The sequence below is a fragment of the Mustela lutreola genome, chromosome 15, assembly GCF_030435805.1.
Source record: "Mustela lutreola isolate mMusLut2 chromosome 15, mMusLut2.pri, whole genome shotgun sequence".
Lineage (NCBI taxonomy): Eukaryota > Metazoa > Chordata > Mammalia > Carnivora > Mustelidae > Mustela > Mustela lutreola.
The window spans coordinates 52,174,379-52,201,245 of NC_081304.1; the positions used below are offsets into that span (position 1 = coordinate 52,174,379).

The following is a 26,867-nucleotide window of genomic DNA, read 5'->3' on the forward strand; positions in this document are numbered from 1 at the left end:
TGGGTTAGGGCATCAAGCAGACCAGCCTCCATTCACCGAAACCCGAAGCAAAGGCAAGCCCCTCGTGTGTACTGGAGTGCACTGGAGTGCACGCGCACTGAGTGTCCCTGCTGCCCGCCAGCGCCATTGTGACCAACTGGGCGTTCCGTGCCACCCCAGGCACAGGGCCAGACCCGTGCGGGGCGCTGGGCAGGCCTCTTGCCTTTGGTTGGGGGACCCCTGAAATGCCAGAGGGGCTGAGGCGTATTGGGGGGAGTAACGTTGACTCTCTTTGGGGGACATCCAGAGGCCAACAACTTTGTATGTCCTGGTGTTGGGAGTCCTGGGCCTGGAGCCTATTCCCCCGAGAGCCTAACGTGCCAACCCCTGGCAGTAGGGCCCCCTAGCCCGCGTGTCCCCTGCTCAACCTGGGCAGGAGGAGGAAGCTGATAGAATCTCAGGTGTCTTCTGAAAAGTGCATCTGGCGGTGTGAGTGGTTGCCTTCTGAGGGTCACGTGTCCTTCCTGCCAGGTGGGCATTCTTCTCCTTGGACCCAGTCCCTTTTTTGTAAGCCCGCTGGAATGCAGAGGCAGTGCAGATAATCCCCTTTTTTATTTTTTTTAAAAAGATTTTATTTATTTGACAGAGATCACAAGTAGGTAGAGAGAGGAGGAAGCAGGCTCCCTGCCAAGCAGGGAGCCCAATGCGGGCCTCTATCCTAGAACCCTGAGATGATGACCCCAGCTGAAGGCAGAGGCCTAACCCACTGAGCCACCCAGGTGCCCAGATAATCCCCTTTAAATCCCTCTTCCTTGGCATATTATGATTGCACGAATCAAGGGTTGCTAGATTGGGCTGGGGCCCTGAAGATCACACAAGGGATGATCTCATGTATTTTACAGAGCAAGTCAGGTTTAGGAATCACGGCATAGGAAATTTCTTTCTGATAAAATACCCAAGCTGCTTACACATCACCTAATCTTGGCCATCCTGCTTTGAGAGGTTGAAGATTTAAATTAACAACACCCTAAAATACCCCAGGAAAATGTTCTGACCTAAGGGGCGGGAAGTAGCTGGTCATTTAGCAGATGACTGGCAGAGGACACTTCCTATTAGAGGGAGAAAGGAAAATAGGATGGTTTTCCCTGTTTAAAAGAGGTTACCCAAAGCCCTGAAGCGGAAGGAAATTGCCCAAATCACCCTTCCAGGCATTGCCACAATCAAGACATGGAATTACAGATCAAAAGATTTTAATCTTCTGATTACATAAATATTTATCACCAACTTGTCCTTACAGTGGTTATACTATTTAATGTTATTTATTTATTTATTTATTTTTTATTGCTGCCTGTATTTACTGGCAGTGTTTCCCCACATTCTGCCACATTTGGTATTGTCAGAACTTTTTACTGTATCACTTTTTTTAATTGAATGAATTGATTAAATTGATTCATTTCTATTTCACTAATGATTGCTGAGACTATCTTTTCATGTTTATTGGGCATTGCATTTCATGTTGTGAAACTGCCTACTTTTTTGCCCATTTTTCTTTAATCCTTAAATTTTATACAAGATACAAATAAAACATAAATCAATTTTCAACTAAAAACAAAACCCCAAGCATCACAGGTAAATCTAAAGACTCCTTTGATTACCACCTTAAGATCATTTCCTCCATCTCCTCAGAGGAACCACTGTTGTCAGTATAGTACATATTTTTAGAATATTCCAAAAATAGTTTTATAACCGGAACCTACTGATAAATCATAGCAGTGAGAAAAAAAATCAGAAATGAGTGTTATGAGTACATATAAAATTATAAAAAATTTATAAAATTATAATTATAATTATTAAAATTACAAATCATAAAATTTAATTATATAATTAAAATCATAAAATTATTTAAAAAATCAGAAATGAGTGTTATGAGTACATATAAAATTATATTGACTATACTGTAGTCCATTAAGTGTGCATCATATCTAAAAAAGCAATGCACATAACCATCATCTGAGCTTTCAGCAAGTCCTAATCTTTTTGCAGGCGGAGGGTCTTGGTTCAGTGCTGATGGCTGCTGACCAGTCAGGGTGGTGGTTGCTGAAGTTTGGGATGGCTGAGGCAATTTCCCAAAATAAGACAACAGTGAAGGTAAGCACATGGGTTGACTCTTCCTTTCACAATTTCTTTGTGACATGTGGTACCGACTGATAGCATTTTGCCCACAGCAGAACTTCTATTAGAATTGGAGTCAGTCTTCTCAAACCCTGCCTCTGCTTTATCAACTAAATTCATGTAATCTAAATCCTTTGGTGTCATTTCAACACTCTTCAGAGCATCTTTATCAGGATAGATTTCATCTCAAGGAACAGCTTTTTGTTTATCCATAGGAAGCAACTTCTCATCTGTTAAAGTTTTATCATAATCTCAGGGTCATGAGATCGAGCCCCAAATCAGCCTCCACGTTGGGTGTGGAGCCTGCTTAAGATTCTCTTTCCCAGAATGTCCAATGGAAAAAAGACAGCCTCTTCAATAAATGGTGCTGGGAAAATTGGACAGCCACATGCAGAAAAATGAAACTGGACCATTTCCTTACACCACACACAAAAATAGACTCAAAATGGATGAAGGACCTCAATGTGAGAAAGGAATCCATCAAAATCCTTGAGGAGAACACAGGCAGCAACCTCTTCGACCTCAGCCGCAGCAACATCTTCCTAGGAACAACGCCAAAGGCAAGGGAAGCAAGGGCAAAAATGAACTATTGGGATTTCATCAAGATCAAAAGCTTTTGCACAGCAAAGGAAACAGTTAACAAAATCAAAAGACAACAGACAGAATGGGAGAAGATATTTGCAAACGACATATCAGATAAAGGACTAGTGTCCAAAATCTATAAAGAACTTAGCAAACTCAACACCCAAAGAACAAATAATCCAATCAAGAAATGGGCAGAGGACATGAACAGACATTTCTGCAAAGAAGACATCCAGATGGCCAACAGACACATGAAAAAGTGCTCCGTATCACTCGGCATCAGGGAAATACAAATCAAAACCACAATGCGATATCACCTCACACCAGTCAGAATGGCTAAAATCAACAAGTCAGGAAATGACAGATGCTGGCGAGGATGCGGAGAAAGGGGAACCCTCCTACACTGTTGGTGGGAATGCAAGCTGGTGCAACCACTCTGGAAAACAGCATGGCGGTTCCTCAAAATGTTGAAAATAGAACTGCCCTATGACCCAGGAATTGCACTATTGGGTATTTACCCTAAAGATACAAACGTAGTGATCCAAAGGGGCACGTGCACCCGAATGTTTATAGCAGCAATGTCCACAATAGCCAAACTATGGAAAGAACCTAGATGTCCATCAACAGATGAATGGATCAGAAGATGTGGTATATATACACAATGGAATGGAATACTATGCAGCCATCAAAAGAAATGAAATCTTGCCATTTGCGACAACATGGATGGAACTAGAGCATATCATGCTTAGCGAAATACGTCAAGCGGAGAAAGACAACTATCATATGATCTCCCTGATATGAGGAAGTGGTGATGCAACATGGGGGCTTTAGTGGGTAGGAGAAGAATCAATGAAACAATATGGGATTGGGAGGGAGAGAAACCATAAGTGACTCTTAATCTCACAAAACAAACTGAGGGTTTCTGGGGGGAGGGGGTTTGGGAGAAGGGGGTGGGATTATGGACATTGGGGAGGGTATGTGCTTTGGTGAGTGCTGTGAAGTGTGTAAACCTGGTGATTCACAGACCTGTACCCCTGGGGATAAAAATATATGTTTATAAAAAATAAAAAATTATATAAAAAAAATAAAATAAAATAAAGATACTTGGAATGTTAAAAAAAAAAAAAAGATTCTCTTTCCCTCCTTCTCCCTCTGCAGTGCCCCTGCCCCCACCGTTCTCTCTCTGGCTCTCCCTAAAATAAAATAAAATAAAATAAAATAAAATAAAAGTTTTATCATGAGATTGCAATAATTCGGTCCCATGTTTGGGTTCCACTTCTAATTCTAGGTCTCTTACTAATTCTACCACTTCTTCAGTAACTTCCTCTACTGAAGTAGTCATCCATATGATTGGAATCAACTTCTCTCAGCTCAGTCTGTTTCTCCCTTTCCCTCTGCCTCTCCCTCTGCTCATGAGCTCTCTCCCAAATAAATAAATAAAATCTTTTTTTTAAGAAAGAAAATGGGGGCACCTGGGTGGCTCAGTGGGTTAAGCTGCTGCCTTTCGCTCAGGTCATGATCCCAGGGTCGTGGGATCAAGCCCCGAATCAGGCTTTCTGCTCAGCAGGGAGCCTGCTTCCCCTCTCTCTCTGCCTGCCTCTCTGCCTACTTGTGATCTCTCTCTGTCAAATAAATAAATAAAATCTTTTTTAAAAAAATTTAAAAAAAAAGGAAATGTGCAAAATTATAGCTTCTGTATGGGGATGAAATAAACATTAGATGTAGTGATACAGGTAAATCTTAGTAGAGTTCCATGGAACAAGGAAGGCACTCAACAAACATTTCCTTCTCTTTCTTGTATGTGTGTTCTGATATCCGGAGCTAATCTGCTTTGTGGTTATTGCTGGCCTCTAGGAAAATAGTGAGAGTGTTAAGACCCCTGGCAGCAAGGACCACGGATGCCCCTCTCTGGGATCTGTGAGGAAATGTAGCAACTCTTGTGACCCTTCTGAGGTGGGACACTGTAAGGGTTCTGATGGGTGCTCCTGGGTGAGGACATCACACTCCTATGAATTGGTATGTCAGGATTTCGAGTCCGAAGTGTCTGGGACTTTCAAGATAGACTTGATTTTCATGTCTTTTATCTCGTCTTCAGGTAAAGTCTTCCCAGAGCCCCATCATTTAGAGGAGAATTCCATAGGAAGTATGACTGCTCTACATTTATCAGTTTTGTGTGAGGTAGGATGTACCTTCTGCCATTTCTTTTTTTTTTTTTTTTCCTTCTGCCATTTCTAAACAACTATTTTGGTTTTCATTAAATAACAAAGAAGTTTGTAAAATAAAGAGTGAAACCTTTTATCATCCCTTCAGTCCCACCCCACAGAAATAACTGTTAGCAAGTTTGGGATGTGACCATTGGGATTTTGTCCCACTTGTTTGAGTGCGTGTACGTTCGAATGTTCTAGAAGCACCTTCTTCTTTTAAGTGATTGTATATGGCATCATATGGTTGTTCCATAATTTCTTCATATATTCCCCTTTTGGTGGCTGACTTCCTTGCTTTTACACTCCATGCTACAGCAAGAATTCTTGCACAAATCATTTACAGACTTGTATTAATGTGTTACAGATCATAAGATTTCCACCTTAAAGATTTTGATAGAGGCTTCAAAAATGCCTTTTGAAAGATTCTCATCATTTGTAAATAAGAATGAGAATATCAATTTCCAGTACGTGTAAATATCAATGTTAGGTGCTGTCAAGCTTCAACATTTTTGCCAGGCATGTACTAATGAGAAAATGTATCACATTATGGAATTTATTTTTAGAGATCAATTAAGTAAAAATCTATCTTGCCAAATGAGTAGCCGATGCAATATTTTCTGAACGAGTCATGTTTTCCTCAGTTGTCTGAAATGCTGCCTTTATTATAAACCAACTTGATCTATGTACCAGGTAGTGTTTCCTTATTCCTTAATCTGTTTGACTGATGTATTTATACATTTGTGCACGAGGATCATCACATAGTCCTGATTTATAGAGATATAAAGCACTAGCAGATATCTGGTAGAAAATATTTCCGATATTTTCCTTTTCTGAAAGTTTCTTGGGGCACCAGGGTGGCTCAGTTAGTTAAGCAGCTGCCTTCTGCTCAGGTCATGATCCGAGGGTCGTGGGATCAAGCCCTACATGGGGCTCCCTGGTCAACGGGGAATCTGCTTCTCCCTCTCCCTCTGTCTGCCGTACCCCCTGCTTGTGCTTGCTTTCCCCACCCTGTGTGAAATAAGTAAATAAAATCTTTAAAAAAAAAAAAAGAAGGAAGGAAAGTTTCTTGACTACTCTAGTACATTGACTATCAGAATTTTGTAATCTATTTACCAAGTTTTAGCAAATATGCCATGTAGCAAATATTCCATTATAATTGGAATTGTATTGGATTTATAGATTATTTTGGAGGCAATTGATAGACATTAAGTCTGCCAACCTAGGAAAAATGATATAGGTTCCCATTTTTCAAGTTTTTAATGCCTTTTTTTTTTTTCACTCAAAAGGTCTCACATATTTATTACTGAACCAACCTACTGGTGCAGAAGCATAGTAACAGAAAAAAATCACTTCTGTGATGAAACAAGTCTGTTGTTTATATAGTAGGGATGTTTATAGAGTGACAAGATAGAAGCGTGTGACCTTCAAGCGGCATAAATATGTGTGTGGTCTTATGTGCCACCCTTATAGACCCAGCTTGTTCCCTTTCAGTGCCTCCTTTTGGAGTTGTACTTGATTTTACTACCAGTTTTCATCTGAATCCACTGTGGAATGGGACAATTCTCCTTTTGTTTCATGACCAGGAAGCCCTTGATCCTGAAAGTCCTTTTTTTTTTTAAAAAGATTTTATTTATTTATTTGACAGAGACAGCGAGAGAGGGAACACAAGCAGGAGGAGTGGGAGAGGGAGAACAGGCTTCCCGTTGAGCAGAGAACCCGATGTGGGGCTCGGTGCAGGGCTCCATCCCACGGCAAGACCCAGACCAAAGGCAGACGCTTAACAACTGAGCCAACCAGGTGCCCTCCTGAAAGTCTTTTGAGAACACAAGGCAAGGAGCAGTCAACCATATACATCACAAAAGCAGAGAAAAGGAGAGAGCTCAAGTTTTTATTGTCCTTTAAAAAAATGTAGATTTCTTCATATAAATGAAGTTTTTGCTATTTAAAAAAATTTATTAAATTTTTCTTTGATAGCAAGAGATGGAATTCATGCAGATAGAACATGCAGATAGAACAGGCTCCCCACTGAGCCAGAAGCCCAATGTAGGACTCAATCCCGGGAACCTGCCATCATGATCTGAGCCAAAGGCGGCCACCTAACTGACGGAGCCACCTGGGCATCCCAATTGTTTTACATTCTTTTTGGGTTTCTTCCTTTTATGATTATGAAGTATCCTTCTTCATCTCTTATTATGGTCTTTGTCATAAAGTCTGTTTTGTCTGATATAAATATTGCTATCCTGGCTTTCTTTTCACATCCATTTGCATGATAAATGCTTTACCATCCCTTCCCTATCAATCTGCATGTGTCGTTAATTCTGGAATGACTGACTGTCTTGTAGGCAGCATATAGATAGGTCTTTTTTTTTTTTAATCCCCTCCATCACCCTCTGTCTTTTAACTGGAGCATCCAGTTCATTTATAGGTATGTACATTTTGTTACTTGTCATGATTGTTTTTATGGTTATTCTCTTGCTCTCTTTTCCCACAGTTTTCGGGCTTTCATTGGTGATATACTTGGATTACTTTCTCTCTAGTTTTTGTGTATCTATACTGATTTTTAATTTATGGTTACCATTAGGTTTATATATAACATCTTATGCATATAGTAGTGTGTATTAAGTTGATGGTCACTTAAATTTGATAGATACAATTGGTTTCTGTAACAGAAACAAAGCTAATCAGTGTATTGTTTAGAGATACATATACATTTAGTCAAACTATAAAGAAAAGCAAGGAAATGTTTAACCCAACATTTAGGATAGGTTATTACCCCCACAAGGATAAAATCCAGGAAGGCCACACAGGTGGATTCAAATGTATTGGTAATGATTAATTTAATTTAATTTTATTTTATTGTTTCTTTTTTTTTAAGCTGGGTATGGGTGCACTGTTGTTCAGTTTATAGTGAACTGGGGTCTCCACAGATTTGCATTTGCTCAGTTTCTAATCTCAGAATATTCTAAAGAAATATTTTTTCAATTTTATTTTATTTTTAAAGATTTTATTTATCAGAAAGAGAGCACAAGCAGGGGGAGCAGCAGGCAGAGGGAGAAACAGGCTCCCCACTGAGCAGGGAGCCCAATGTGGGGCTCTATTCCAGGATCCTGGGACCGTGACTTGAGCCAAAGACAGACGCTTAACCAACTGAGCCACCAAGGCATCCCTTAAAGAAACACGTTTAAAAATCTTTTTCACTGCAAACACTTTTTTTATTCCAGTCTTGTGTGAAAAATATGTTGTTTAATTAATCTCTGATACCACTCTCCTTTGAGAATCTGCCTCTTTCCCTGAGCATATCTACATGTGGGAATATATTAGAAAGAGGGCTTTAAATAATTCATTCTTCTTATATTTATTATATGAGCCCTTTGCCAAGTAGTCAGCATGGATAATAAACTCCATGACACATAGTTTCTGTTTCCAAGATTTCCTCTTTGGCAGTAGAAGAAAATAAATCTTTTTATTTAGAAGTAAATAAATCTTACCACAGCTTGTAGATGAATAGCCCTTGAAAAAAATAAAAAAAGAATGCTGTAAATGAATACTTTCAGTTATTGTATTTTAAGAACTCTCATTTTATATGCACGGTGGAGAATTTCTATAGTTTTTCTTTGCATTTTGAAGAATTTTTGCTTTTTAAAATTTCCTATTTGTTTCCAAGCATTTATATATGTTCTACTTAATTGGCACTATGATCATGAATTTTTGTCTCTTTCAACTTTATGGGAATTGTCATAAAGCAAATTACTGAGAAAAAATTTTTTCAATCATTAGTTAATATATGATGACTTTTATGGACTCTAGTTATCTCTATAAACTTCCATGCATTAATTTTTTTAATTTTCTAAGTTGGGCAATTTTAAAATATCATTACCCTTCTCTTGTATCCTAAATCTATATTATAGTTATAAATACTTTTCACTGTAGTTGTAATCTTGGTATATAAGTTGTATCAAATATGAGTAAAGCAGGGGATTTTATGCTAAAGGTAATAAAAGATACTAAAATGTAAAATATGTTGTCAAAATATCACTTAAATAGCTATATTGGAAAATAAGTTGCATTTGCTGAAAATAAATTTAATTTTTTAAACCCTTATTTCCATAAATATACCTAATTTTAAATAAATGCATGAATCATTTACTATTTATATTTAGTAGAGTCTTTCATTTTCTTTTTCTCTTTTGATAGGCCCTCCCTCCAATATTCCCCTCTCCCCACCTCTGATGACCCATGTTAACAAACATATGTATTTTGACATATTTTTCTCTGTACTTAAATGCACATATATATGTACTTGAATATTCACATTTGGGGACATTGGTCATTGTTTTTACAGAAATGGAATTATATTTTATATACCTTCATATGTTGCTTTTATCTTATTTTTAAAACCTTAAAGTATCTAGTACAATACTTCTGTCTTTTTTTAAAAGGTTATATTCATTTATATGCCAGAGAGTGAGCACACAAGCAGGGGGAGTGGCAGGGAGCCTGATGCGGGACTCAATCCCAGGATCTTGGGATCATGTCCTGCACCAAAGGCAGATGCTTAACCAACTGAGCCACCCAGGCACCCTACTTTGTCTTTTAAAAAATACTTTGTGGGTGGGGCGTCTGGGTGGCTCAGTGGGTTGGGCCTCTGCCTTCGGCTCATGATCAGGGTCCTGAGATCGAGCCCCACATCAGGCTCTCTGCTCAGCGGGGAGCCTGCTTCCTCCTCTCTCTCTCTCTCTCTCTGCCTGTCTCTCTGCCTACTTGTGATCTCTGTATGTCAAATAAATAAATAAAATCTTTAAAAAAAATAAAAATACTTGGTGGCTATATAATATTCCATGTGTAGATGGTCATGGGATGAAAAGCTAATACAATGAAAATTCACTGTGATGTTTGCATGCTTTGACAAATGATTGGAATTCATTTTAGTAATAATTTAGTAGTAGAAAGTTGATCCTTTTCACTTTCACTATCACTTTTACACTAGAGCAGTTAACTTTCCCTTTGCATTGGAAATAATTTTCTGCTTTTTCCATCTCTTTCAGACTACAAGATCAAACTTGAAACTAAGCAACCTGATCCTAGATACTTCTGAAGAAACTTGCCAGGGGACCATAATAGAATGATTCATTAATAATGACCCACAGGACCCTAGTTTAAGAGAATCCTGGAAAAGATATAACAGGTTATTGTGACAGAATAGTTAGGAAATTTTGAATGGAAAACAATTACCCATGAAAAAACTGTCCCCGAGAAAGTTACTTCTTGTTGAAGTCTATTCTCTTTAAAGAACAGAGAATTCTGGGGGCACCAGGGTGGCTCAGTGGGTTAAAGCCTCTGCTTTCAGCTTAGGTCATGATCCCAGGGGCCTGGGATCAAGCCCCACTTCGGGTTCTCTGCTCAGCCAAGAGCCTGCTTCCTCCTCTCTCTCTCTGCCTGCTTCTCTGACTACTTGTGATCCCTGTCTGTCAAATAAATAAATTAAAAAAAAAAACCAAACTTTAAAGAACAGAGAATTCTTATAGAAGATAGTGATACCTAAGTGATCTATATGGACAAAGTTGTCAAGAAAACTCTGAGCTAATTATTCCATCAGGAACTAACCTGGGTAAGACAATTTTCAAAACTACTAAAGGCAACAGAGATGTGAGCCAGGCCTCCCGACTTAAAATAGAAGAGATAAGTAATGGTAAAGAGAAATCTTATAAATGTAATACATGTGGAAAAGCTTTTAGTTTTAGGTCATCCCTTATTCAATGCCACAGAATTCATACTAGAGAGAAACTGTATGAATCTAAATGTGATAAATGTGGGAAAGTTTTGAGTCAACCTGCAGACCTTCATATCAACAGAAGAAAATCAACAGAAAATTCACAGTGAAGAAAACCCTATAAATGTAATCAATGTGGGAAAGCCTTCATTGTTTCTTCAACTTTTAAAGGATTTCATTTATTTATTTGACAGAGAGAGAGAGAGAGATCACACGTAGGCAGAGAAGCAGGCAGGGGTGGGGAGCAGGCTCCCCGCTGAGCAGAGAGCCCAATGTAGGGCTCGATCCCAGGACCCTGAGACTATGACCTGAGCCAAAGGCAGACACTTAACTGACTGAGCCACCCAGATGCCCCCGTTTCTTCAACTTTAATCGCTTATCAGCAAATTTATGCTGAAGTCAAACCTTATGAGCACACTGTCTGTGGAAAAGCCTTTGGGAAATGTGCACCCTTTACCCAACTACTGAGAATTCATACTGGAAGAAACTTTATGTATGTCATGAATGGGGTAAAGCCTCCAGTAAAGCCTCCAACATCAAAACTCACCAGACATCAAGAAAATCACACTGTAAAGAAGCCCTACAGATGTGGCAATTGTGGGAAAGCTTTCAGCAATAACTTATACCTTACTGTACATGAGGATCCATTCTGAAGAAAGGCCACGTAAATGCAATGAATGTGGGAAGGTATTCAGGAGTTTCCCAGATTTTGCCATATGTCAGAGAATCCACACTGGAGAGAAACCCTATGAATGTAGTGAATGTGGAAAATCATCTAGTTGTATACAAAACCTCAGGGCACATCAGAGAATTACGTGGCCATATACGTGGCTTTACATGTATATATGTAATGAATGTGGGAGAAACTTCAGAAATAAATCAAGCCTTACTGTACATCAAAGAATTCATGAGAGGGGCGCCCGGGTGGCTCAGTTGGTTAAGCGGCTACCTTCGGCTCGGGTCATGATTCCAGGGTCCTGGGATCAAGCCCCACATCAGGCTCTCAGCAGAGAGCCTGCTTCTCTCTCTCCCTATCTCCCTGCCACTCTGCGTACTTGTGCTCTCTCTCTAGCTGTCAAATAAACAAATAAAATATTAAAAAAAAAAGAATTCATGAGAGACAAACTGTACACGTGCAGTGAATATGGAAAGGCCTCCTCGTGTTCCTCATCTCTTCCTGTTCATCAGTGAATTCATACAAGCGAAAAACCTTATGGGAGTAATGAATGCAAGGAACTATTCAGGCTAAAATCACACCTAATTGTTCACCACAGAATCCGTACTGTTGAGAAACCGTACCAATGTGCTGAATGTGAGGAAGTATTCACTCAAATGGTAAGTCTTACAGAACGTGAGAAAATTCGCATTGGATTCAAACCATCTCAATGTACCTAGTGTGGGAAATCTTTGAGGAGTAATTGTACATCAAAAGACCCACGATGAAGAAAAAACATTAATGAATGTAGGAAATTTTTGCTACCATGTCACAGCTCAGTCTGCATAAATTCTTTCCTACTGGTGAGAAACCTTTCAAATGTGGGGCACCTGGGTGGCTCAGTGGGTTAAAGCCTCTGCCTTCTGCTCAGGTCATGATCTCCGGGTCCTGGGATCAAGCGCCGCACCGGGCTGTCTGCTCAGCAGGGCGCCTGCTTCCCCCTCTCTCTGCCTGCCTCTCTGCCTACTTGTGATCTCTCTCTCTGTCAAATGAATAAATAAAATCTTAAAAAAAAATAAAAGAAACCTTTCAAATGTAATCAATGTGAAAAGGTCTTCACCCAGTAATGCAGGCCTCAATGCCCATCAAAGAATACATACAGGAGGGGCTCCTGGGTGGCTCAGTGGGTTAAGCTTCTTCTCTCAGCTAGGTCATGATCTCCAGGTCCTGGGATCAAGCCCTGCATTGGGCTCTCTGCTCAGCAGGGAGCCTGCTTCCCTTCCTCTCTCTCTCTGCCTGCCTCTCTGCCTCCTTGTGATCTCTATCAAACAAACAAACAAATAAATAAATAAAATCTTAAAAAATAAAAAAAGAGTACATACAGGAGAGAAACCACTGACGGGTAATGACTATGGAAAGTGCATTCAGCCAGATGATACATGGTGTAGAACATCAGAGAATTCAAACTGGGGAGAAACCCCATAAATGTGATGAATTTAGAAAGGCCTTCAATAAAGGTTCTTAACCTTGCTGTGCATCTGAGAACACATACTAGAGAGAAGAAATATCCGGAATGTTTTACCAGTGTATCACGACTCATCCTTCTTTGGAGAGCTCATATCAGGGAGAAGCCCTATGCATGGAAGGAATGTGGGAACACCATCAGGAGTAATTCTGACTTTACTGTACATTACAAAGTACATAATAGAGAAAAACTTCATAAGTGAATGTGGACAAGCTTTCAGATGTAGCTCGTGCCTTAGCGTACATCAGAGAACATAGCAAACAGTATGGCTATAAGGAATACAAGAGGCCATATAATGTCAGAATGCATGCTGAAATACATTTTATATGTTTAATGAATACAGGACGGAAAATCTTCAGCAATTATTTACAACTCATATTCATCAAAAAAATTCTGGAGAGTGAAAACTTACAACTATAACAAACATGGGAAATTAATTATATATCGAGTTTTGTGGCTTACTAGAAAATTTAGAGTTAATAAATGAACCATAATTGACATGGATTTTTTTTCCAAATATCATTCTTTCAGTTTTCACTGAATACCTTGGAAACCATCTTGGAAATCAATTGTATAGCACAACAAACGGAGGAGAGTGAATTGTGGAAGTAAGTATTCAACTTCAAAATTGAGAAAACAAAAGTCCCTAGTTCATCAGTCTCTGAAAGAATTATGTTAATTAGTAAAATAAAAACTTTGGTAGAAAATCAGTAACATGTATAATCTAGCACAGAAAGATATGCAAAATTTTAAAAATTATTTTTATCTTATAAAACCCATGTAATTATATTGCTAGATACTAAGGAAGTATAGAAAAAAGAAAACATTCCCTATAACCCAACAATCCTAATAATCATTTCATAAATTTTGCTTATTTATTTCAAGTCTTTTTTTAAAAAGATTTTATTTATTTATTTTACAGAGACAGCAAGAGAGGGAGCACAAGCAGGGGGAGTGGGAGAGGGAGAACCAGCCCCCACTCCAAGGAGGGAGCCACATGTGGGGCTTGATGCCAGGACCCTGGAATCATGACCTGAGCTGAAGGAAGACTCCTAACAACTGAGCCACCCAGGCACCCCTCAAGTCTTTCCTAAAAATAAAATAGCCATATGTTGTATTGTAAAAATAACATTGTAATAAGGGTAAAAACAGAGAAAAATGTTAACAACCTAAATCTTGCCACCCAGAAATAAGTAGTATCACATGTTTATTCTAGGATTTATTTTTATGTACCTATTTTGTAGTTTTTATCTTATTACACAGATGAGGGGGTTCCTGGCTCTCTCAGAAGAGCATGTGACTCTTGATCTTGGGGTCAAGAGTTTGAGCCCCACATTGGGTGTAATGGTTACTAAAAAAGAGTAAATGAACTTAAAAAAAAATCTCACTATGCAGATGTTTCCATAACATTACATCATAGATATATTTCCCCTTTGTGGTGTGAAGTGTAACCAGGGTGTTAAACAGAAATCAAGAGAAGGAGGAGGGAGCAACTTAATTTTTATGTGTCACTTTAAGTTGAAATTTCATAAATGGCTGGTTTTTCATTTGGCTGAAAATTCAGGCAAAGTCTGCATCACATGAATATGAACCAACTGAGGGTCACATGTGAGAGGGATGGCAATAGAGTCATCTTGAATCCTGTCCATCACAATTTGGGGAAAAGGAGCCCCATAACATTTTGGGAAAAAGAGATTTTGTGATTGTATTTGTAAAATGTAGTCACAACTTAGAAATGAAAATGGCTGGTTCCATATAATTAAGAAAAGTCCTTGGCTGGTGCTGTTGTAGCCTGGTCTTGTACTTTTCGGACTTTGTAGAGGTGTAAAAGTGACTCAACACTTCCATGGGTTTGTTTTGTGTGTGTGTGTGTGTGTGTGTGTGTGTGTGTGTGTTTTAATAGAGACAGAGCAACAAGAGAGGGAACACAAGCAGAGAGTGGGAGACGGAGAAGCAGACTCCCTGCTCAGCACAGAGCCTGGACACAGACTTGTTCCCAGGACAAGACCTGAGCAGAAGCCAGATGCTTAATGACTGAGCCACCCAGGGGCCCCTCCACGGGTTCTTAAGCAATCTTCCCATCTTTCTGGAATCTTCTCATGTTTCTGGAATTCTAGTATGTGCTCATGCATCTGAGCACTAAGCAATTATACCTTCCTCAGTTCTTAGGAAGCTGGTAGTAACTTCAGCTGCTTCTGCTAAAAGCCCATGTACTCTACCTCTCATCTCAGAGATGACCCCATTGCCATCTCTCGCATGTTCATGGTATGGACACTTTGCCTTAAGGAACTCTGCAAATGCAAGGCACTCGTGCAACCACTCCTCTCATACATATAAGCCATTAGACACCTCATTTCTTACCCTTTGGATTTCTTCAGTGGTCAGACTTCATCTGCAGAGAATGCATATCAAATACATACAAGGGATCTTTAAAAGTCTTTTTGTATTCTCCAGTTTATGACCTTAATAGAGAGGGGGAAAAAAGAATTAGGAGCCATCTAATTCATTCTTGGCCATGTACTTTTAAAATGTACATCTGATCGTTATCTTGGGGCTTTCTCCAATATTTTCATTTTAACATCACACTTCAGAAGGTTTTTTTACCCCCAAGAATCTATTATCTTGAGACATCTTTTGAATAAGTAAGGGGTGCCTGGGTGGCTCAGTTGGTTATGTGTCTGCCTTAGGCTCAGGTCATAATTTCAGGGTCTTGGGATTGTCCAGTGGCTCCGCATTCAGGTGTTTCTTCTTCCTTCTCCCTCTGCCCTTCCCCCACTCATGTTCTCTCTTTCTCAAATAAACCCCAAAAAACAAAAAACAAAACAAAACAAAAAAAACAGTGACATCTCAGATAACTTTCAAGCAAAAATAAATAAGTTAAAATAATTTCCATCCTGAGGAAGATAGACTAGACAAAGCACTAAGTTTAAAGCGTTTTCTTACTCTTCCATCTAGAACAAAAAAGCTCAATACATGCGAATAAATGTATGAAATATATAGACACATTCAAGATGAAAACTTGTATTTCACTTATGAAATGTTTATAATGTGTGCACTTTAAAAAAAAAGATTCATTTAAAATCATCTCAGTATTGCCTCCTTTAAGCTCTTAGATCCATATTAAGTCAATAACTGAACATCCTAGCCATGGCCAACACACAGGATTTTTTTGGTTACATTATGCCTAAAGGCAGCTGCAGTTTGCTTTGGGCCCAAAACTAATGTAACTTAAAATGATCTCATTCTAACCGTCCATGAAAATATGAAATTCTTAGATACTATATTTATTATGTTCAAGAGTCCAGTTCATTTAAGTTCAACAGCAACAGGGAGGCTGAGTAAGAAAGAAATTCTGCAAATAAAAATATAAAAACAATTTTTAGTTCTAATTTTAAAGTACAGAAAGACCCCCCCCCCATTTTTTTTTTAAAGAAAGATCTTTTTAAAATAAATTTCTCCTACTCTCTTACTCCTGAAATCCTGGTGCTATACAAAAGAGTTGGAAACAAGGATTTGGATATGCATAATAGAATTTGGACATGGTATATACACATGTACGTCATTAACAAATGTAAGGAAAATTCTAGAAAAGAACAATGGCTAAGGATTACCAAGTTAATTTTTCCAAGCCCTTTAGAACACAAAAGCAAAGAACAATTGCTATGATTTTTTTTTTTTTTTAATGCTGGTAACACTTGGGAATAATTTCCAGAGTTGTAAAGTCTTAAATGTGTAGTACCTTTTAAACTGTGCCTTTGAAAAATACTGATATCATAGAACCATCTATTTTAAGTTGTCAAAACTTTCATTTTGGGAGAACATGAAGATGATGACCAAGTTGCTTTTCTGTAGATCTGATTATGTGAAATATTCTTACTTAAGAATATTCTATTCTTGGGGCGCCTGGGTGGCTCAGTGGGTTAAAGCCTCTGCCTTCAGCTCAGGTCATGATCCCAGGGTCCTGGGATCGAGCCCCACATCGGGCTCTCTGCTCAGCAGGAAGCCTGCTTCCTCCTCTCTCTCTGCCTGCCTCTCAGCCTACTTGTAATCTCTGCCTGTCAAATAAATAAATAAAATCTTTAAAAAAAAAAAGAATATTCTATTCTTGTGATGACACCATCACATATGCGGTGAAATATTTATAAAAATGAAATCTGGCAATTTGCTATTGTTTGAATACCGAATCTTGAGGTAATGCAGAAATTTGCAATTCCTATGAAACTGGGAGAGAGAAAACTTTGATTTTCAAGTGTAACTGATTTTTATGGCAAAAAGAAGTATGTATTTTCATTTCTTTTTTTAAAAAAAGATTTTATTTATTTGACAGACAGAGACCACAAGTAGGCAGAGAGGCAGGCAGAGAGAGAGAGAGGAGGGAGCAGGCTCCCTGCTAAACAGAGAGCCCGATGCAGAGCTCGATCCCAGGACCCTGGGATCACGACCTGAGCCGAAGGCAGAGGCTTTAACCCACTGAGCCACCTAGGCACCCAAGTATCCAGAAAAAAAGGCATCCCCACTACCTAACACATTACACCATGAAAAGCTAATGCTCATCTGGGAAACCAGCTCAGCATGTCTGCAGTGAGCACCCAAGGTTTTCTCAGCTATGCATATTCTGAACCAGCTCTGACATCCAGGGTCCAAGAGAGGAAAATGCTTCTGACCCTTCTGTGCTTGGCAAACCTCTTTCATGAACTATCTTAGCATCTGAACAACTTGAAATAAAGACCATCTGTCACCATTGCAGCCAGAAGGCACATGCTTAACTATATACTACATGCTGGAGAACTTTACTTTTCTCCTAGATCATCTATTTTTAACCCACACTGCTTCTTATTCTTTCACTTCTAGCTTCTCTTACAGTTTCTCTTCTTTAAATTATTGACTGTTGTCATCAAATAGTTTTTGGCTCATCTTCAGGAAGAATCTTAGCATGTTATATCAAACAATGTATTTTCTTGTTTCCATGTACCTTTAAATTGCAGTACAAGGGTAGAGACATGATGGGAAGAATGTTTGCTTCATTGTCACTGACTAAATTCAGATTCTGGGTTTACAATTACTTTCTTTCTTGAAAAATGTTGTTTCATCTCCTTCTGACCCCCATGGTTTCTGATGAGAAGTCTACTGTCATTTGAATTGTTTTTCCGTTACTTGTACAATGTCCTTTATTTCTTGTTGCTTCCAGGATTCTTCATCTTTAGTTCTCAAGAATTTGATTATGATCTGTATTAGACTGCAGTTGGCATTTTCTTATCATCTTGCATATGAAGAATTTTGTCTTAGGTCAAATTTAGAGACCAAATTTTGGTTAAATCTGTGTTTTAGCAGGCCTCCCCTGACACCACTCTGGTGGGAGAAGGATGTTCACCACTATGGTGGGAATTCGAGTCCAAGAAACTCAGCTTCTATTAACAGCTCTGAGGAGGGTTATTTCTTGTTCCTGCTGGTCAGGGGTAGAATTTCAGGCTCCTCACTAAACCATCACCATTAATGACACCTTGTCTAGGAGAAGAGAGGCATCTCTTACCACTTCCATGTAGCTGTCACTGACATTGTGTGTAGGGAGGCTCAATACTACTAGCTGGGTGGGAATGAAGGTTGCAGCTGCCCATACTGCCTGCTCTGACACTATCCCTGCAAGGAAAGAAGAGCACCCCATTTCAGTCTTTGTTGTTGGGGATGAAATAGGACCACAGTTTTTTCTGTGGTGTTTGGCTGAAGCAGAGTGGTTATTTTCTTAAAGGATTTTTGCCACTCTAGGCTGCTCTTTTCTTGGTCCATTAGCCGGAGAGCGACAAGCTTTCCTTGGAGCTTTTTCTCTTTTTCTTTCTTTCTTTCTTTTTTGGTATCTGCACCCACTGGAATATTGGATTGCCAGCTTCTCCAGCACCCAGCTCAGGATACAGGATGCAAAACAAAAATGTAGAAAACCTACCACTGTGTCTTTCCCCAGGTTGTAAGATCCCTAGCTGGTCTGCCTCCTGTCCAACTTTCAGAGTCTTCTTAATTTGTTTTATATAGAGTATCAAGGGTTTTTAGCTGTAATTAATGGATACAGAGAGAAGTGTTCCTATTCCATCTCATCTCACTATCAGTTTACCTTCATTTATGAGAATAATTTGATGGGTATAGATTTCTGGGTTGACAGGTTTTCCCCCCCTTTCGGTACTTTATTTATTTATTTATTTTTAAATATTTTATTTATTTATTTGACACAGAGAGAGGTCACAAGTAGGCAGGGAAGCAGGCAGAGAGAGGGGGAAGCAGGCTCTCCACTGAGCAGAGAGCCCCATGCAGGGCTCGATCCCAGGACCCTGACACCATGACCTGAGCTGAAGGCAGAGGTTTAACCCACTGAGCCACCCAGGTGGACCCCCTTTCGGTACTTTAAAAGCACTCCATTGTCCTCTGGCTTGCTTTTTGCTTTTTTCCCCCCCTTGATGAAAAGTAATTATCTTTGAACCCAGTAAATACTTACTTTTGTTTTTCTAAGATTTTCCTTTATTACTGGTTTGTAGCAATTTGATTATGCTGTGCCTTGGTGTGATTTTCTTCATGTGTTTTCTCTGAATTTCACTGAGCTTCTTGGATCTGTGGATTTATAATTTTCATCAAATTTTGACAGTATTTAGTCATTTCTTCAAGTATTTTTCTACACCCTATCTCTCTCCCCTCCTTCTACCATTCTAATTACACACAGGCTACTTCATGTTGTTCCATAACTCACTGATGCTCTATTTTTCTTCCCTGTGTTTCATTTTGGACAGTTTCTATTTCTGTGCCTTTGAATTCATGATTCTTTCCTTTTGCAGTGTCTAATTAGCTCTTAATCTTCTGTTTTTTTTTTTTTTTTTCCATTTCAGATATACTTGTTATCTCCAATTGTTTGATTTCCCACTTAAAATTTTTCCTTTCATAGTTCAAGTGTCACATGTCATATTTTCACCAAAGTTATCCACTGGCTTTTTGAGATCCGAAGAACCCAGTTCTACAGCGTTCAGCTTCACTGAGCTATTTCCCTGAAGATCCCCATATGTCATATGCTCCCCATATGCTCACCCTGTGTGGGCCCCATATACAATCACAGCAGCATAAAATCCAAGGCACATATAGTAGGACTGGGTTAGGGAGGAAATGGTTTCACTGAGGGAAGATGCCCTAGAGACTTTATGGAGCCTGTTTCACTATGGAAAATAAGGCCTTTGGGCGTTAAACCGTGGAACTGAGGCAAAGAAATGCATGCTTTATCATATATAATATATAATAATATAATAAAACCCGATATGAATAATAAGATAAAAATATTACTATAAATTAATATAAAAATTATTCTTAAATTTGGATGAGCTGAGAAAGTTCTAGATAAAAACCCCAGAAATTATAATGAAAGCATTATAATTTTTCATACAAGAAAGACAAGCAAAAGTGCGCCCACGCACTTACCAACTCTACTGGCATCCGAAGTTTCAGCTAATTTGCAAAAGGCCTTTATCTTCTATAATTGACAAGAGGTGGTGTCATCTTTTGCCTCTTTCGTGCTAATGCTTGACACATAGTTATAGCCTCTCAATACAAGTTTGTTCAATTTGAATAGATTTTTTTAAGTCACCCAAACTGTCGATAAACACATCCAATTTCCTCTTAAGCCAGACAAAAAAAGTAGAAGAAGAAAAAGAAGAAAAATGGGGGGCCAAAAAACCCCACAAAAAACCAAAACCAAAAACGCTCCGCGCTGAGGATTCCGGGCGCTGTAGTTCGGCAGCCCGACTGCGCAGGCGCACTGGCTTGCCTGGTGGCCGGCCCCGCCAAGCCGGCGCCATTGATGGAAGCGGTCTCGTCCGGCTCTGTGAGTGCCCGCAGTTGTCCTCAGTTCGGCAGCCAGGTACTCATTGCCCCCGGCGCCAGGCCCCGGTTCTCCGCTGCCCCTCCCTCGGCGCTTGGCTCCCGGCGGCGTCTGGGGCGTGGCGGGTCCCTCCGGAGTCCCTGTCCCTGAGCCGACACGCCCACCTGAGAGGCGACTGGGGCTGGGCCTCCTGCCTGGCTTTCCGCTCGGTCTCCAGCTGGCCTGGCTCGGAAGCCGTCGGTGTCCTTGGCTCGGGCGCGGGGCCCCGGCTTGCGTGGTTCGACCGGGGCTGGCCTTCTCTTCCCAGTCCCGCGCCTTTGACGGAGGGAGGAGGGGACGCCAGATGTGCTCCTTGGGGAAGGGGGCGACCGGGGAGGAAGGAGTCTTCCTGAAGCGGCGGGGACGGACCGGTTTCACACCTGGTGACCTGACAGGCGGACGAACTCCTGTCCTTCTGTGCCCGGGGCAGTTTTTCCCTGCCTCGTTTTATGGCACTTCACATCATCACTTTTAAGTCCCTTGTCTCTCCCTGACGTGGTAATGGCACCATTGCTTCGGCTGGGAAATGCTGCACTGGTCCCAGGCGCTGAAGTTCTCACGGAGAATAGGGTCCCCGTCGTTATTTTAAAATAACAAAGCTGGCTTGGGAGCCACAGCGAGAGAAGTTTCTCAAGTCCCTGATGCTTCCGCAGTGCTTGGGTAGACAGGGCTTGGGTGAAGTCGCAATATCCAGAGAAAACATCTAGGAAATTATGACTGCTGAATGAAGTATCGGCCTGGGTATCTTCTGTGTCCTGTCGGAGGTGAAAGGAGCGACTGCTCAGATGATTCGCCTTGAGCCCAGATGGTTTGCTTGTGGGCGAGTCTCCACTGTAGCCAAACCGAAGTTAAGTTAGAACCTACACCAGACTCCTCCTCATTGTCAACGTGGAAAGTGAAGAAAAACTGAAGGAAGGTAGACACCTCCGGCCCAGCGCTCAGGTCACAGTGGAGTTTTGGCTGATTCGCATGCTGTCTTTGTCTCTGTGCATTATTTTGACATAACTGAGATCAGGCTGAATTTATTGAATTTGAAGTAGCATTGCTTATTCTGATGATAAAACTTTAAAAGATGTTTATGGCACAGTTTGGTATTAACCATATTTAGCTAGCATTATCTGTATGGCATATTGCCCAGGGGGAGTTTATTAATCCTTACAAATTTAAAAAGCAATGATGACACATGTCATTCTTTTTTTTTTTTTTTTAAGATTTTATTTATTTGAGAGCACAGATGGGGGAGGGGCAGAAGGACAGAGAGAAGCGGTCTCTGGGCTGATCGGGGAGCCCAGTTTAGGGATTGATTCCAGGATCCAGGATCTCCACCAGAGCTGAAAGCAGATGCTCAACCCACTGAGCCACCCACCCATGCACTCTTTAGGTTATTTATTTATTTTTTTTTAAAGATTTACTTATTTGACAGAGATCACAAGTAGGCAGAGAGGCGGGTGGTGGTGGAGGGGTGGTGGAGAAGCAGGCTCCCTGCTGAGCAGAGAGTCTGATGAGGGACTGGATCCCAGGACCCTGAGATCATGACTGGAGCCCAATGAGCCACCCAGGCCCCTCCCCCCCACATGTTTTGTTGATTTAACGAAAACCTTACTCTCCCCTGCTTACCTGAGAACTCGCCATTTTTCTTTCAGGGCCACTCATTCTACTAACTAGGAAATTAATTTCTCAGCTTTAACAGAGTCTGTGTGATTTGAACAAGAAAACCTGTTTCTTTCTGATACAGAAGTCTGAGCTGTTAGGTGGCCCAAGGTGATAGCAGTAGGCAGCTCTCATCCATTCGGTTTTCTGGAAACCCAGTTTCCATTCAGCTTTTCGCTTTGGCACCTCCTGAATGTGTTGTCTTTCCTATGGCAGAGGCTGGCTCACTCTCAGCCCGTTTTGTTCCAGGCCTTTGGAAGGGGAAATGAGGAACTGGAGGCCTTGCAGCTCCCTTTTAAATATGTGACGTCAGCTCTCTTGTTTAAATCCCATTTGCTATAATTTAGTCACATGGGCACACCTGCCTGTGTGGTGGCTGGGAAATGTCTCTACCTGGGTGGCCTTGTGTCCAGCTGAGATTTCAAGCCGTTGTCTGTATAAAAGGGGAGACTGGATGTTGGAAGGCAATTAGCAGTATCTGCTACTTTGGCCTACATAAGTTTCCTGCCGTTTGAGTCAGTCTTACAAATTTTTTAAGCAAAAATTGTTCTTTGGGAAATTTTCTTTTTATTGGCATATGGTTTTAAGATGATTTATATGTTATAGCCCCTTTCTTGTTTCTATTTTTGATTTACTGGTATTTTTGTTCTTTGGCCAGTGGCATATGTATTTCATTATTTGGAGAATCAGCTCCTGCCTTTGTCAACTGTTTTGTTTTCTTACTAGTTTCTTTATTATTTTTTCTTTATGGTTTGCTTGTTAATTATTTCTCTTATATAGTTGAATGTTTAATATTTTTATTTTTAGGGCACCTGGGTGGCTCAGTGGGTTAAGCCACTGCCTTCGGCTCAGGTCATGATCTCAGGGTCCTGGGATCGAGTCCCGCATCGGGCTCTCTGCTCAGCAGGGAGCCTGCTTCCCTCTCTCTCTCTCTCTCTCTCTCTCTCTGCCTGCCTCTCTGCCTACTTGCAATCTCTGTCAAATAAATAAATAAATAAATAAATTTAAAAAAAATATTTTTATTTTTAAAAATTTCAGTTGCATGTATTTAGGGATATAAATTTTATCTTTCTGAAAGTTTTGGCAACCCATGAGTTTTTAACCTATAATTCTCTCATTTTCTGTTTCACTGGCAGTTAAAGTTCTCTCTTTGACTTAATAAGTATAAGTACTCAGGAGGATCTATTTTAATTTCCTGGTGATTGGGTTCCCCCCTCTCCAAACTTAAATTCGTAATTCTACTACATCATGGTTAGAGAACGTCATATATTCAGGTTTTATTTATTTTATTCTAGAGAGAGAGCATATGAGAGCGGGCGGAGGGACAGAAGAAGAGGAAGAGAGAGAATCAAGCAGAATCCACACTGAGCATGGAGCCCCACATGGGACTCAATCCCATGATCCTGAGATCATGACCTGAGCCAAAATCAAGAGTTGGACACTTAACCAACTGAGCTACCCATGTGCCCCCCACCTCCCCACCCCCTGGCATGATGATTTATTTTAGTGTATGTATGTGTGTTTATAATGAGAGCTTGCTTTCTTTTTTTCATCTACAGAGATACTTAGTACTTCATTTTTTAATTGAAATGTAATTGACATAAATATTATTAGTTTCAGGTATATAAAATAATCATTATAGATATAGATAACAAAGTGATCATTACAAATCTAGTCAATATCCATCATCACACGTAATTACAGGTTTTTTTTTTCTTGTGATGATAATTTTTAGGATTTACCCTTATTAACTTAAAATATATAATACAATATTATTAACTATAGTCACCATTCTGTACATTACATCGCCAGGACTGACTTATTTTGTAACTAGGAGTTTATAGCTTTTGGACCACCTTTGCCCATCTCGTCCACTGCTCACCGCTGCCTCTGGCAGTCATCTCTGGCAATCTGTTCTCTGTATCTGTGAGTTCAAGTTTGCAATAGGCGGTTGTTTTGTTTTTTATTTTAGATGCCACATAGCAGCGAGGTGATAGTTGTCTACATCTGTCTGACTTGTTTCACCTAGCATAATGCTCTCATGGTCCATCCACGTTTTTCACAAATGGCAAGATTTCCTTCTTTTTTATGAATAATATTCCTCTGAGGGTATTATATTATCTATTCAGCTGTCAACAAACACTTCCATTTCTTGACTATTGTAATTAATGCTACAGTGAACATATGAGTATGGATATCTTTTTGAGGTAGGGTTTTTGTTTCCATCAGATAAATGCCCAGAAGTGGAATTGCTGGAAAATGTAGTACTATTTTTAATTTTTTGAGGAAATTTTAGTATGCTTTGTTCTAGTTTTGTGAAAAATGTTGTTGGTACTTGATAGGGATTGTATTAAACCTATAAATTGCTTTGGGTAGTATGGACATTTTAACAATATTGGTTCTTCTAATCCTTGAGCACAGAATATCTTTCCATTTAATGTCTTCTGGTTTCAATGCACAGGTCTTTAAGCCCCTTGGTTAAATTTATCCCTAGGTATTTTTTTCTTTTTGATGCAATTCTAAATGGGATTATTTTCTTAATTTCTCTTTCTTACAGTTTATTATTAGCGTATGGAAATGCAACTGATTTTTGTAAGTTGATTTGTATCCTAACCGTTTTTTGTTTATCCTAACAGTTTTTTGGCAGAGTCTTTAGGGGTTTCTCTGTATAATATTATGTCATCTGCGAATAGTAATGGTTCTTTTCCAGTCTGTATAGTTTTGATTTCTTTTTCTTGCCAAATTGCTGTGGCTAGGACTTCCAATATTATGCTGAATATAAATGTTGAGAGTGGGCAATGATGAGAAGTTTTATCATTTCACCACTGAGTATGTTAGCTGTGGTCTTGTCATATATGGCCTTTATTGAAAGTTTTTAAAATCATAAATGGATGCTGAATTTTGCCAAATGCTTTTTCTGTATCACTTGAGATGATCATATCATTTTTATTCTTCATTTTATTAATGTGGTGAACATCACATTGATTGACTTGCAGATGTTGAACCATTCTTGGATCCCTGGAATAAATCCCACTTGGTCATTGTGTATGATCCTTTTGATGTATTGTTGAATTCAGTTTGCTAATTTTTTTGAGGAATTTTGCATCTATATTCAAGAGGGTCATTGACATCTAATTTTCTTTTCTTGTGGTGTCTTTGCCTGGTTTTGGTTTCACAATAATTCTGGCCTCATAAAATGTGTTTGAAAGTATTCCTTCCTCTATGTTCTTTGGAAGAGTTTGAGAAGGATTGGTACTAATTCATATCTTAAATGTTTGGTGGAATTCACCAATGAAACTACCTAGTCCTGGACTTTGTTTTTTGAGAGACTTCTTATTATTGATTCAATCTCCTTACTAGTATTCAGTCAGTCATATTTTCTCTTTCATCATGATTCAGTCTTGGTAGATTGGTATGTTTCAGGAATTTACTCATTTCTTCTAGGTTGTCCATTTGTTGGCATGATCTTTATTAGATCCATATTGTCTTAAAATTTGATGTGTGCACATGAATCAGCTAGAGATCTTATTAAAAAGCTGATTCTTGATTCAATCGGTTCTGGAGTTGGACCTCAAATTTTACATTTTCACAAGCCCTCCAATAATATTTATTCTGCTGTTCTTTGGACTACGCTTTTGAATACAAAGGTCTTGGATATGAATTCTTAATGGAGGCAAATGGACTCTGTAAAGCAGGGACAGATTCAGCATGATTCTGCACAGATTCCCTTGGGCCCCACAAGCCCTACTGCATGGTGAGAGCATCAAACTTCCTGGGAAACTGTCATTAATATGAATTTCACAAAATCTGGGAAGCTTTATTCTTATTGCACCACTGCCCTTTTATATGTCTTACAGCATCATCCTGAAACTTTGCCCTTTAATTAAGAGAACGTTTACAAACATTTTTATAAGAGTTTGCAGACTCTCGTTTTGCAACCAAACTCAGCATTAGCTGGGTCATATTCTTTTTTTTTCCCCCCTCTGCTTCCTTCTTATTTGGGTTTGCCTGATACAGAATGACTAGATAAAGATCTGTTTGAATATGAGATTGAGAGAAACATATCAGGGCTTCTTTTAAATTTGGAATTTGTAGCTGAAATCTCTGAAAATGTTAGCAAATTAATCATCACATGAAAGGAAGAAGAGATTCTTAGAATGTTTCATTTTTATTTATTTTTATTTTTTTTAAAAGATTTTACTTATTTATTTGACAGAGATCACAAGCAGGTGGAGTAGAGAAGCAGGCTCCCTGCTGAGCAGAGAGCCTGATGAGGGGCTCGACCCCAGGACCCCGAGATCATGACCTGAGCTGAAGGCAGAGGCTTAACCCACTGAGCCACCCAGGTGCCCCGAATGTTTCATTTTTATTTATTTTTTTATTATTATTATTTTTTAATTTATTTATTTGACAGAGAGAGACCACAAGTAGGCAGAGAGGCAGGC

General features: G+C 39.5%; 1 protein-coding gene and 1 long non-coding RNA gene across 10 annotated transcripts in view; one reads left to right on the top strand and one right to left on the bottom strand.

The window, feature by feature from the left end:
- Nucleotides 1-10,201: 10,201 nt before the first annotated feature.
- Nucleotides 10,202-21,493, bottom strand: LOC131817053 (uncharacterized). 2 transcript variants are annotated; one of them, XR_009348299.1, is made up of 4 exons: nt 20,334-21,493; nt 19,369-19,481; nt 15,249-15,349; nt 10,202-11,453 (listed from the first exon to the last, which is right to left on the bottom strand). It is a non-coding gene; the product is annotated as an uncharacterized LOC131817053 (long non-coding RNA). The 2 variants fall into 2 exon arrangements; XR_009348298.1 differs by lacking the exon at nt 10,202-11,453 and having other exon boundaries at nt 14,184-15,349; nt 20,334-21,464.
- The window catches only part of LOC131817050 (zinc finger protein 624), a 44,117-nt gene continuing 37,928 nt past the window's right edge, over nt 20,679-26,867 (top strand). For 5 of the 8 annotated variants that reach the window (XM_059150419.1, XM_059150423.1, XM_059150421.1 and 2 more), the window contains exons 1-2: nt 20,679-20,772; nt 23,718-23,930. The gene's annotated coding sequence lies outside the window, so the exon portion shown is untranslated. The remainder of the gene's footprint in view (nt 20,773-23,717; nt 23,931-26,867) is intronic. The other 3 variants (XM_059150418.1, XM_059150420.1, XM_059150425.1) reach the window with 2 other exon arrangements.